This window comes from Neopelma chrysocephalum, unplaced genomic scaffold, assembly GCF_003984885.1.
Source record: "Neopelma chrysocephalum unplaced genomic scaffold, ASM398488v2 Primary Assembly neopelma1_189, whole genome shotgun sequence".
NCBI lineage: Eukaryota > Metazoa > Chordata > Aves > Passeriformes > Pipridae > Neopelma > Neopelma chrysocephalum.
This window is the reverse complement of record NW_020897851.1, coordinates 1-9,775: the sequence shown is the minus strand read 5'-3', so window position 1 is coordinate 9,775 and position 9,775 is coordinate 1. Positions and strand designations below refer to the sequence as shown.

Below are 9,775 nucleotides of genomic sequence, written 5' to 3'. Positions count from 1 at the left end.
CCTGCCATGAGGATTGGATGTTATCCCTGCCATGAGGATTGGATGTTGTCCCAGCAAGGTGGCAAAGCTTCAGGCCAGGATGTTTCGCTCACATCATCCTGCCAAGTTCATCTGAGCAGCACTTTGTGTTCTGGGCTGTGTCACCGAGCTCACAACGTGCCAGAGTCACTGCAGGCACCACCTTGGGTCAAAGTCGAGCAAAACCTCTTAGACCCTTGGTAATTTCAGCTTTTTATTAATTAGTTTGAGCTCTGTGTAGTTTGACAAGGAGGTCAACAAGCAAATTGTGTCATTCATTAGATACCAAATAATTAGTGATGGCTCCTGGGATGCCCCTTGAGTTCTTTCACCACGATTTTTACCTGGTTACAGCAAGTTTCTCTGATGATTGGCACACGACAGTCACAGCTCATCAAACCAGAAGCAAAACCTCTGCACCACCAAGGTTTGGAAGGCTTGGGTGGGTTCAGATGTGATTTCTGGTCATGCAGGGACTTCCCAAGGTGGAGCTGTGGGGTGTGGGAGCACCACTGTGCCCGTGCTCCTCCAACTGAGGGGCCTCTGGGTCAGCACATCCAGGAGAAGCAGAGTTTCTGTAGCTCCATGAAGTGACTGCAGAGACCTCGAGGGATGTGTAGAGTCTGCTCTGAAAAAAAAAAAAGGCAGCTAAATGAGACAAACCCCTCTGGCCTTCTGGTACTCCAGAAACAAGATCCTGAACACACAAGTGCCATGTTAAGTAGGCCCAGGGAAAAGTTTTGACTGAAAAACTATTTTGTCAGCATATTGTTCCAATGAATGTTTCATGAAAGCCTTTGATTTCTTCTGGTTTTCCTGTTTGAAGAACATTGATCATGGCTTTGGGTAACTCTGGAGCGAGAAAATTCTTCCTCCAATTTGTTTTATGTCCTTTTCCTTTTTTTGCCACAGGATAAAGAAGATTGAAAAGTTATAATGTCTTCAGAATAATAAAAAGATATTCCTGTACCTTTTGTTTCACAAGGTACTGCTGAAAAAGACAAGTGGGGAAGAAATTTTAAAGACCTCAAACTGAAGAAAATAATTTATTTTGAAATTTTTCACAAGGTATTTTGAAAAGTTAGAAAACTGACCTGGCACCACCAGGCCACAGTTGAAAAGAAAGAGATTTGTATATAAAAAACAGAGTGGTTTTGAACTTGTCCTCGTGTTCCAGAGTCTTCTATCAATAGTTCATCACAGAAGTTGGTGTGGTGGCTTTGAGCTGCTCTCTGTTCAAGTGCCATTCTGGCTGGTTTTCTCTGCTGATAAAAGTGAGCAAGGAGAGTGAAAGGGGCCAAATGCTCACAGCTGTCCAGAAGAGCATGTCTGACAGAACTGGAGTTCCTTTGGAAACAACATCTCCTCCCTTCTCTGCTTGAGTTGTGTCCCCCGCGACTGATGCGCCGACCGACGCCGCGAAGCTTCTCCACGGGCAAATATTGCCTGGGACCATCTTCTCCTGGGCTTGCCAGCTGGAATGTGGCAGGGAGAGAAGCAGTGCCATGAGCAGGTGATGCTCTAGGCTCACAAGGAAAATCTGTGTCCGTGGGAATCAGTGGTGGAAGTTCCTGGTCGTTCCTCTGCTCCAGGCCGAGTGCGGCTGTGATTCAGAAAGGTGAGTCAGCTTAAACTGAGCTTTCCTCAACTCTCCTGGGTTTTTTTTGAATAAAACCCCTCCAGGCCAATAACTGAAGTGGTCCCTGGGGCTGCAGTGGTGCCACTTGGTTGGCTGACAGTGACTGCAACAGGCAGGGCTGAGCAGTGGGAAAACAGGACAGCGAGAAGGTCAGAGGATATTTGGCACATTTATCACTGTCTGCTCCTTGCCAGGCTCTTCCAAAGCCTGACTGTAGCTCTGACTGTCACACTGTGTTTGAAGGCAGATCCAAGAAATGACTCAGGGCCCATCTGTGTTGCCAAATAACTTCACTGTGTTGTTTGCTCCTGGTCCTCCCCGTGCTGGATGCTGGTGTGAAGTGAGCCAGCTCCTTCCTCCCTTCCAGGAGGGAATTCTCCAGGGCTGCTGTCACAGATGCACTGTGTGCTCTCACCATCATCCTGCTGTGTCACAGCTCTGAGCTGGGGAACATCTCTGGGACCATCTCACCACCCTGCAGTGGAGGTGAGGCATCTCCTCCAGGAGGGAACTGATCCTGAGCCATGGCCCCAAATCCTGGAGGCCAGAGAGGGAGGAAATGTTCAGGGTTGGGCTGCTGAGAGAACAGCTGGGAGGTTTGTCTGCCCATATGGCATTTTACAAGGGCCTGGAGTGACGGGACAGGGGGAATGGCTTTAAGCTGGAGGAGGATGGATTTAGATGGGATATTGGGAAGGAATCCTTCCCTGTGAGGGTGGGGAGGCCCTGGCACAGGTTGCCCAGAGAAGCTGTGGCTGCCCCTGGATCTCTGGAAGTGTCCAAGGCCAGGTTGGACGGGGTTTGGAGCAACCTGGTCTAGTGGAAGGTGTCCCTGCCCATGGCAGGGGGTGGGACTGGATGGGCTTTAAGGTCCCTGCCAACCCAAACCATTCTGGGATTGCTGGAGTTGCCTTAGTTCTGAGTTACACAGTTTGAGTAATAATTTAAAGTTTATAGCACACTGTGAAGGTAACTTTGATGGGAACCCACAGCTATATTACCTTTTTTCCAGTTTTATCAACAAATAGAGCCTTTCCCAACAGCCCTTCCACCCTTTTCCCTCACAATTTATTTTCAAATGTGCTATAAATAGCCAATGCTCTGGATCAGGTCAGTTCCCCAGGGAAATAAGTGCATCCCACTTATATATTAGAGGTTCAATTCTTCCAGCCTCACACTCTCTGAGTAGAGCATTAGGGGAGGTGTAAGGCAGGAAAGAACTTGATACTCTGTACAGAGAATAATTTAATGAACTACACCAATTGCATTTTCAGAAACCTTATTATAAGGTCAATTTATTTTGTCAAGTGACCAGTAATTAATTTTACAGAAGATGTTAAAGAGAATAAACTCCAAAACCTCTGCTCTGACTTGGACCTTGACATTGAAGTAGGAGCCTTGAGTGAACTGGGCTTTCAGAGATGCTCTTGGTGTTGGCTGAGTGATGTGGAGGAGATGTCAGGGCAGGGGGGGAGCTCTGAGTGTCCTTTGACCACCCAGGGCTGGGCCAGCACAGGCTGATCTCCCCCTCCAGAGGCTGCACAGTGCAGTTGGCTGCTGGGGCACCTTCCTTTTTGTGCCTCTGGTTCTCCAGAGGTTATGGAGCGGGATTGTCCATGCAGGGAGAGACACAGTGTGAGGGATGCATGGAATTATAGGGGTGTTGTTCCCAGAAATGCTGACAGCTCCTCTTCCAGTATGAGCCTCTGGTGCTGCTTTATCTCTGCCATGATTTCCCTCTTCCCTGCCTCTCATGATGGAAGGATTGTGTTTTTCTCCATCCTGTTGAGCTTCCAGGACAGAAGAGGAGACTGAGGGGAGACCTCATTGCAGTTACAACTTCTTTGTGAGGGGCAGGGACTGAGCTCTGCTCTGGGGGGACCAGGGACAGCACCCAGGGAAGGGCTGGAGCTGTGTCAGGGCAGGCTCAGGTTGGATCTCAGGCAAAGGTTCTTCCCCCAGAGGCTGGTTGGGCACTGCCCAGGCTCCCCAGGGCAGTGGGCACAGCACCAAGGCTGCCAGAGCTCCAGGAGGGTTTGGATGATGCTCTGGGGCACAGGATGAGACTCTTGGGGATGGGCCTGTGCAGGGCCAGGAGTTGGACTGGATGGTCCTTGGGGGTCCCTTCAGGAGGCCGCTGAGAAGGTGCCCTGGAGTAGGAGGGTGTGGGGTGTCAGTGCTGACCTCCTGGAGTTCCTCACCCTCTGACCCTTTGCTTTGGCTCCTCCCTCAGAAATCTCCCTTGATTCTAATGAAGAAACCAAAGCAAAGTGAGGTTTGAAGAAAGTGTCATCAGTCCCATGTGCTGGTGAGACAAAATCCCTCTGCCCACTGGCTGGGGGAGCTGGACTCCAAAATTCACAGCTGTACATTCTTTCATAGTGCTGATGGTGTGTCATGTCATTTACTCCTTTTCCATAATGAAAAGTGTTTAAATACAGGTGAAAACCCTTATTTTGGGGCTTGGTTGGATGCTTTTAAAAGTCCCTTCCAACCCAAACTATTCTATGACACTGCAGAAGGTGAAAAGAAAAGCCTGGCAGATGTAACTTTTTGAAGGATGCTTTTCATACTCTGGTTTAACAATGCAGCAAAGGGGAAAACAGCGTGAGTGGAGCCAGGGAGAGGAGTGTGGAGAGTGAATAATGGAGCAGAATGAGCAGCACAGCACAGTCTGCTCCTGCACCTGCCCTGAGAGCCCGGGGCCAGCAGGGATGTGGCACAGGGATGGCACTGGGCTGGCATGGGGAGCACCATATGCACTGACAGGCTGAGAACAGCATTTGGCACTGCCCTGAAGAGGGGGGAAATATCCCTGTCCTTGAGGAAGGTCACAGGCAGGAATTGTTGAACAGTTCCAGAGTGCAGGATGCTTCTGTTTAAGCCCCAGTGTGTTGGTGCTGAGGAGGCACTGAGGGGGTGTGCCCAGGTGGGCTCTGGCACAGCTGGGGGGGTTTCTGTAGAGGGGAAATGAGGGTTGAGGTGCCTGCATCAAGTTTGCAATAAAAAACAACCCAGCAAATTAACCCCTTTGGATTCAAATTTTGGACAGCTTCTGTTCTTGTTCCCTATACTCGTGTTTGACGCAGGAATTGTTTAAAGCAGGGATGTAGTTGAATCACAACTCAAAATGGCCTCTGCTCCCATTCTTTTTCTACTAAAAGTATTTTCTGCCTAATTTTGAATTTCCCTAATTGGCTGAGCCTGTTCCACTTGGGATAAAATAGAAGCAAATGTATTCTGTGAAATCAAACCTGATTGTTAAATCCTTCCCATGGGATGCAGGGGTGAGATCCCTTCTCCAAATCAGGCAGACAGGACATTATTGTCTTTTCTGGATTTTTTTCCCTACTTTTTGTTTTAAATGAATAGCACTGGGCCATGGAGGATGGGCCACTTCCATGGCTTGCTCTCACACCTCAGTCAGGGAGAGAATTTGTGGGAATTACTGAGGATTCAGAGGGTCATGGAGACACTGGAGAGATAACCTGGTCAGAGCTGGCGGCTTCCCGGGATTTTGGTCTGGTGAACCTGCTTGGTCCTTCAGGTCTCTGCCTTTAATAAGAACATAAAATGAGGTTTTTTTGAGTGACCCAAGTGTTTGACTTCTATTTTTGCTTGGTCAATATACTGGAAGTGTCCAAGGGCAGGTTGGACGGGGCTTGGAGCAACCTGGGCTAGTGGAAAGTGTCCCTCTCCATGGCAGGGCTGGAATGGGATGAGCTTTAAGGTCCTTCCAACCCAAATCAGGCTGGAATTCCGGGATTACGTTGTGAAAAGTCATCAGGAGTTTGCTGTTGGCACTGCTGGGGGTGGGAAGCAGCCAGACACCCCTGACATCAAGGACATCCCAGAGCAGGGCTGGAAAAGCTCTCCCAGAATCCCACAGCTTTGCAATCCATTTAGTGGCGACTGCAAAATGTTTTGCATAGATTCCTTTTCTTCTTCTCTCAACGTGAGCACATCCAGATCAATCACCAGAGCTTGAAACCCGTCCTGGCTCTTTTGTGAACATCCTGCTTTGTTATTCCTTTCATTTGTCTTGCACAGAAGCCGAGGAAATAACTTATTGTGGCTGATCAGAAAGACCTTTTTCCCTCGTTTTTCAAAAGGCACTGCACATAAATTGAATGTTGTGTGTACACAGAGCTGCTGTTTTCCATATATAACCAAGGTGTCACCCAGCTCATTATTTCAGTGTGTTCAAGAAAAAAAAAATCGGTGTCAACAACCAAGGCTGGTGACTGTCAATGGGTTTACTGAGAGCAAAAATGTTTGATCCTTTCAAGAATGGAAAGAAATCAGCTCCTGTGTTTTTATCTTTTTTTCCTTCCTCCACTTGGTCTTCTCTAAAAGCATCGAAAAGTGAAAAATCCACGGTGACATTCCACGTTCTCCTGGCCCTTAATAGCCAGTCACTCCACCAATTTCTCCAGGTTTATCTTCAATCTACTCCTCCCAAACTAATTAGGGCCTGACTGTCTTTGGACTGATTTTCATTTTGTCTTGAGCTGTTGTGACATCTTTACTACAAATTCTTTCTCAGTCTAATTAAATTCCTGCAGCAGAGATGTCATTATTCATATCATCACCTTTGGTAGCCTGACTCTGCCTGGCTCTCCTGATGACTGTGCATTGTAGACTAACTCCCTTCCTGCTTAATATTTGAAAAGTTTGGCTTGAAGTAAGAACATCTTGAGGCTCAGCATAGACAGCAAATCCATTAATATCTAGTAATTCAAATTGATGGGTTTTTATTAAAAAAATCCCAGAGTTATGCTATTATATTAGTTTTCAGAAGAATATTTCAAAACTCATTTAAAACTTCTCTTTTTATCTTCAAAAATCATTCCTGGCTGCAAAGAGTTGTAATAATGTGAGGATTAGAAATAATCCCCATTTATATGGCAAATTTTTCCAATCAAGTCATTAATGCAGGTGAAAAGGAGACTCACTCAAAGAGTGTGTGTGGGACAGCAAAGGGCTGCCAAAAATGAGTGTTCCTGACCTTAAATCCAAGAGGATCCTCCATGGGCAGAACTCCATCCCAGGAATGGTGGGAGCTCAACAAAGGACCAGTAGGTGAGTCCTTCTATAATATAAAAAATAACTACCACGAAAAAAAGAATTATGTGAAAATTTCATGGTCTATCCATTGGCTCTACATTATCTGGATAACCTTTTGTTAATCATGGCTTTAATAATGAACTTTTTAGCTCCAAATCCACCAAATCAGAGATTTTCTGAAGGGTGCAGGTAACAGTGAATTACCTTTGGTGGGAGGTCTGTTAGGAGTAAATCAACAAATTGATTCCTGGTCTAGAAAAATGGATTACTTTATTAAGGTGAAGAAGCTCTTTGAAGGTTTTGATGAGCATCAGTGGTGTGAGATTTGCAGGTCCAGACATCCAGAGCAACCTATTATGTAAACAGACAGAAAGAGTTGGAGGGTGATAGTTATAATCACAGCATGAAAGCTGAAAATTGGGGTTTAGGTTCAGATAACTGGGCCACATTCTGCAGAGAATGTGTACAAAAATTCTGCACTTAAATCCTGATGAACTTAAAGGGAGAATAAAAAACTATTCAAAAAGGGTGAGAGTTATAATTTGGCTCTAATAAAATAGTCCCAAGTTCTTCCCAAGCCCACATAATAAAATAATCCTAAATTCTTCCCAAGCCCACATGAGTTTAGGCAAACCTAAGTACAGGAAGACTCTTAACTTGGTGTTGGATCTCAAGCTCAACATCCACCAGCCCCTGGAGAAGCCACAGGAGCCTCATGGGCTGTAGTTAATTAAGTGTCTGTAATCTCCAAATCAGTGGTGCCACTGCTGGGAAATCCCTCTTCCCAAATCCTGCCAACCCAAGGGATGCTCCAGGGGTCTGCTGGGGTGGCACCAGCTCCAGAGGCTGTTCCTGCAGGAGCATCCCAGGACATGGCCAAGAGCTCTCCAGGGGCTGGTTCCATCACCAAGTTGAGGCGTTGAAGGAAGCGCATTTCAGTAATTAAATTGCTCTGATGCAGCTGCCACGTTCCACGTTTTTTCCTTGTGCTCTTGCTCATGGTTTGACCATCCTTGGAGAAGTCCCACTTCCCTGGTGCTCCCTGGATTTTGGAGCTGAGCCCTGGATGCTGTTCCTTCCCCCCAAAGGCAGAGGGTCTGTTGTGCTCTCAGCTCTCCTGAGCTGGCCAGGCAGACAATCCCAGCACACCCACTCAGCCCAGAAATCCTCTGCTCTGCTCTGAAACATGGGGCAGGGGCTTATCTGCTAAATAAAAGCTAAATGAGAGATGTTGATGCTTAATGAAATATAAGTTTGGGGGATTTCACAGAAGAAATCTGCTGTCACTGCTTTAATTTATTAGGGGAGAGTTATGTGCAGATGGTATATACAGAGTTATTTCCTGCCTGTACTCCAAAGTAAGTTGATTTGTGGTTTAATGACTTTTATCAAAATGAAATAAGCGTTTGATCTTTGGATTTGATCTGGCTGTATCTGCAGCTGCTCCACCACGACAGCAATTACTTCCAAACTGGGCTTTTTGCCCAGGCAAATGGAGTTCGTCCTTGTTTCATGTCTCATTGACTGTCCTGATAATACACACAGTGGTACTGGAGGTTTTTTTCTTCCTCTAAATTTGATAGGTGTGAAAGTAACAGAGTAATTCCCTTTTTATTTTAGTAGCAGTGTTGTTTTATTATAATCCATTTGCTACTCTGGTTTATTTTGTCTCGAAGCTGCCCCTAACTAGAATTCAATACGAGAACGTGGAATTTTCTCCTCATAATCCTGCTGTGCCCTTCTACAGAGAAACAAGAAATTCATTTATGAACTGTAAATCCCAGACCCCTCGTGGTAATTTCCCATCTGTGTGGTTTAGGGATGAAATTGTAGCGATATGTTGTGTACCCACCCTGGATAAACCCATTCCTAATGGATTTCAGTGGAAGAGTTGGAATAAATGCACCCCTGTGTATCCATCTCTGAACAGAGGGGTTTTTGCTGTTGGCTAATTAATCCCTTTCAGATTGAAGCTGTCAAGGTTGGCAATTCCTTTTCCAGGGTGATACTTCACTCTTTATTTACCGTTCAGGACAAGATTCATCCAAGTTCAGCCTGGAGAGCTCCTGGTGGGAGGTGGATGTCCAGATCTCCAGTTCTCAGGGCTCAGTGCTGCCAGCTGGGAATTCCTGAGGAGCTCCAGCTGCATTTGGGAACGGGGAGCAGGAGCAGGAGCCGAGGGGAAGCTGGCAGGCAGCTCACCTGGCTGAGCACAGCAGGAGGAAGCTGCAGCTCTGGAACACGGTGTATTCTCTGCATAAGGCAATGCTGGATGAAGATGCTCTGGGAGCACCTTGGTTCGGAGCCAGCAGGTCTGGAATCTGCCAGCTCACCACGGCGAGGAGGTGCAGTCAGAAAGAACTGTGAATAAATTAAAGATTTTTGTTCTGCCCTTTTTTTTTTGGTTGTTTTTTTTTTTACAGTCACTTCACGCTTCGAGGGGTTGGAAGGTAGATTTTAAATTGTCTTTTTTTTTCTTTTTTGGCAGGATATTTCTTCGAGATAAGTGATAAAAATGGCAAGAACTGGGAACTGGCTGGTGAATGAGCTGCCTGGAGATGTGCAGCACTCCCAGAAGCTCTGGGAGAAGGCGGCTCGTCCTCGGAGCTCTGGAAGGTTTTCCCGTGCCAGGGTTGCTGCTGCATCTTTAGCAAATCAAACTACTTGCATGGTACTTGCTTCTTAATCCAGGGAAATTAAACCCACCAGTGATAGCTGCATTGTCCAGCCATCTGCTCTCCCAGGTGCTCCCACGGCTGCTCGGAGACGGGGAGATGTGACCCAGAATCCTTGTGCAGAGCTGGGATCGTTCCCAGCACAGTCCAGGCTTCAATCTTCTGCGTGACATCAGCTCAAGTAAGCATCAAGATTTGATGGGAGAGCATATGTCCATTGCATAATTCATTAAGAGTTCTCAGCAACTATTTTTAGGTATTTTTCAATCGGAATTAGAGGGTGAGGATTATTCGGGAAAAGAAAAAGAGAAGGAACTTGTGGGGGCTCAGGAGCATCTCCAGGTGTTTCTGCTGGGCCATTGAGCTGTGTGTTTGT

The 9,775-nt window shown here is 46.6% G+C and overlaps 1 long non-coding RNA gene across 2 annotated transcripts in view; it reads left to right on the top strand.

The window, feature by feature from the left end:
* LOC113976949 overlaps window positions 1-9,686 on the top strand; it is a 13,945-nt gene extending 4,259 nt beyond the window's left edge. For both annotated transcript variants that reach the window (XR_003537228.1, XR_003537227.1), the window contains 2 exons: window positions 6,596-6,739; window positions 9,213-9,686. This is a non-coding gene — a long non-coding RNA (uncharacterized LOC113976949). The remainder of the gene's footprint in view (window positions 1-6,595; window positions 6,740-9,212) is intronic.
* The last annotated feature ends 89 nt before the right edge of the window (window positions 9,687-9,775 follow it).